The sequence below is a fragment of the Eumetopias jubatus genome, unplaced genomic scaffold, assembly GCF_037043125.1.
Source record: "Eumetopias jubatus isolate StellerSeaLion01/CBP00866 unplaced genomic scaffold, mEumJub1_p1.0 scaffold_3, whole genome shotgun sequence".
NCBI lineage: Eukaryota > Metazoa > Chordata > Mammalia > Carnivora > Otariidae > Eumetopias > Eumetopias jubatus.
Genome location: NW_028274809.1, coordinates 42,088,090 through 42,091,357, shown reverse-complemented (window position 1 = coordinate 42,091,357; position 3,268 = coordinate 42,088,090). Strand labels below are relative to the sequence as shown.

General features: G+C 33.6%; 1 pseudogene; it reads right to left on the bottom strand.

Moving 5' to 3' along the window:
- Nucleotides 1-561: 561 nt before the first annotated feature.
- On the bottom strand, nucleotides 562-692 carry LOC114226026 (U4 spliceosomal RNA; annotated as a pseudogene).
- Between the last annotated feature and the right edge of the window lie 2,576 nt (nucleotides 693-3,268).

The window sequence follows — 3,268 nt, the reverse complement described above, 5'->3', positions numbered from 1 at the left end:
TCACTGGTTCTGGTTCTGTAAAAAAATAATATTGGTATCTTGATAAGGATTGCATTGAATCTATAAATTGCTTTAGGTAGTATGGACATTTTAACAATATCAGTTCTTCCAATCCATGAGAATTTTGCTTTTTTAATGAACAGTATAAGCCCACAAGTTGGAAATAACCCTACCAGATATTTTATCTATTTTAAAAATAAGGGAATTATTAGTATGTAACTGCAAGTATTGTTGGAATTAAATAAGTTATGGGAAAAAAAATAACATGTAGATGCTCAACACATAGTTAACATCAGAATCATCTATGGCTATTAACTTATATTTATATAATATATACATAATATACATAATGATACTTAGATTATTCTAATTACATAATTGCATTTGCTCTTTTTTTAATAGAAATAACTGGTTTTAGCATTTTTGAGTTCTGAAATATTCTTTTTTTTTAACCCTGCCAAATGAATGATATTTTGAGTGAGTGTAAGAATTTTTAATCACTGTGCATTTCTCTTCCTATGTTGTGTATGTTCTTCTAGGAGTGCCCTGGTGATGAGAAGTATAATGGTTATCTTCATTATTTTTCTTAAACCTATGTTTTATTTACTTTGTATTGTAGTTTTTTTTTCAATTAGCAATAATCGCGCCTCGGATAAACCTCATTGGCTACGATACTGCCACTGCGCAAATCTTGTAGTTTTTTTTTTAATTTTTATTTATTTTTATTTTTTTAAAAGATTTTATTTATTTATCTGACAGAGAGAGAGCACAAGCAGGGGGAGCAGCAGGCAGAGGGAGAGGGAGAAACAAGCTTCCTGATGAGTAGGGAGCCTGATGTGGGACTCCATCCAAGAACCTGGGATCATGACCTGAGCTGAAGGCAGCAGCTTAACTGACTGAGCCACCCAGGTGCCCCTCGTATTGTAGTTTTAAGTTTGATTCATTTTCTTTAGTTTCTGCACAAGTGGGCTGGGGATAATGTCCAGGAACAAGAAATGGTGAGTCCTCCTTTCTGCTCTCAGTTCTTTCTAAGTACTTTCAGGGCAGAAGTGCTCCTCTAATAACCACTAAAGACTGTAATTCAGGTCATATTTTTATTTATTTTTTAAGATTTTTATTTATTTACTTGAAAGAGAGAATGAGAGAGAGAGAGCACATGAGAGGGGGGGAGGGTCAGAGGGAGAAACAGACTCCCTGCTGAGCAGGGAGTCCGATGCGGGACTCGATCCTGGGACCCCAGGATCATGACCCGAGCTGAAGGCAGTTGCCTAACCAACTGAGCCACCCAGGCGCCCTCAGGTCATATTTTTAATAATCCTGTCTAACAATCATATACCATAGGGGGGGCAATAACACCAAAGCCTCAGTAGTTTTCATATTTTGAAATTTAATGTTTCATAGTCTTGCTACAAAATATTTTTTCCTTATGATTCTATTTTAAATAATCTCAAATGCTTGAAGCACCAGATGACTAATTTGTACTTAATTTTCATTGACTTGCAAACAGAAGAAGACAAATGATTCAAACGTTAGATACTTCTTGGAATCCAGGTTAACCCAAGGCAATGGACATCTGTTTATGAGAAACATTTTGTGAAAGTTAAAATGATATAATTCTTCATCTTAACAAGACTACAAATAGTAATTAGCAACATTAATTTTTGAACTTTTTTTGTTTTGCTTTGAGTAATGATTTTCCATTACAGTAAAATGTATTTATAAATATTATCATTTATAGTATTTTATAATATGGAAATTGCTAACAGTGAGAAATAATGCTATTCAGCATAGTGGTCATTTGTGAATACAAAAAAAATATTGATTCAGGCAACCTGGGTGGCTCAGTTCGTGAAGCAACTGCCTTTGGCTTAGGTCATGATCCCAGGGTCCTGGGATCAAGCCCAGTGTTGGGCTCCCTACTCAGTGGGGAGCCTGCTTCTCCCTCTCCCACTTTTTCTCCATCAAGTAAATAACATCTTAAAAAAAAAGAATATTGATTCCTTGTATTTTGAAGAGTTTAACATAATTGATAGAAAGCAAAAACATTGTAGAGACCAGTAGTTCATCCAGTCCTATAGATTTTCTCATACAGAAGACTCAAAATACATATATTTCTTATTTGTTTGATTTTGTGAAACAGCAGTAGTTGCCATCTTGGCTACCGATGCCAAGAATTTAGGGCTATAGCAGATATATTTCCAAAGACTTTAAAATGTTTGCTCTTTTCTCATTTTGTAGTTTCCAAAGGCTCACATCCATTGAAAGCTTTGTTTTTCCAACTTGTCAAATTGAAGCATGCTGTTTGCTATATTGCAAAGCACTGGTAAGGAAATATCCATAGCAGCTCTCCATCCATCCATATTACCCAGCAAACATGCAACCCAAATGATTAGAGAATACAAAGAATCATTAGCTTACTTAAGCTTTGTATCCTTTAAAATTATTGTATTTTTAAAATTATTGTATTTTTAAAATTATATTTGGCATCATTCTCTCTGGTAGGTAACACTGTTAACCATGTGTGAAGAAAAGGAAGACAATTATTTTTATTTGCCAGTTAGGAAGAAAAATGAAATACCGTTAAGCCAATAGAAACATGACCCTGTTCCTTCTTTAAATTATATAGGGAGTAAGGCACTAAATATGTCTTAGTTGACAGCAATGCATGTAAGTTGTAGATTCACAATTCTGAAGAGCTATTTAGGGATGTTAGCATCTAGAAAACAAATTGAGCTCTCATAGTTCCCCTCCCTCTCTCCCTTTCTCTTTCCAGTAGAATTAGGATTTGTGGATTCTACATTCACATCCTAATGTAGATAGATATTCACACATAGAATATAAAAATATCATATAAATGTATACATTTTAACATAAATCTCTTATTTAAAGGTATTTATCCATGTATTTTATCTTTATATTGTTTTGTTGGTCCATGTCTATAACCTGGAATTTACTTCAGTAACACTCTCTGCAAATAGGTATTGCCAAGTATTATAAAAGAGAATATATTTAAAGGATTGTTCTTTAACAATTAAAATGGAGGAAAATTATGACCTATTTAATAACATTGAGGGTTGTAAAAATTACATGCTAGTGACATATATATACACAGACACACATATATATATTATTTATGACACATATTAAACTCTATTCTTAGAAGGGAATATGCAGTTAATCTTTCATGAGCCTGGTTAAGTAGTCCTTTCCTATATACTGCCAATACTTGGAAGCTGACATTCAGTAAAGCAGTAATCACTGCAGCAAC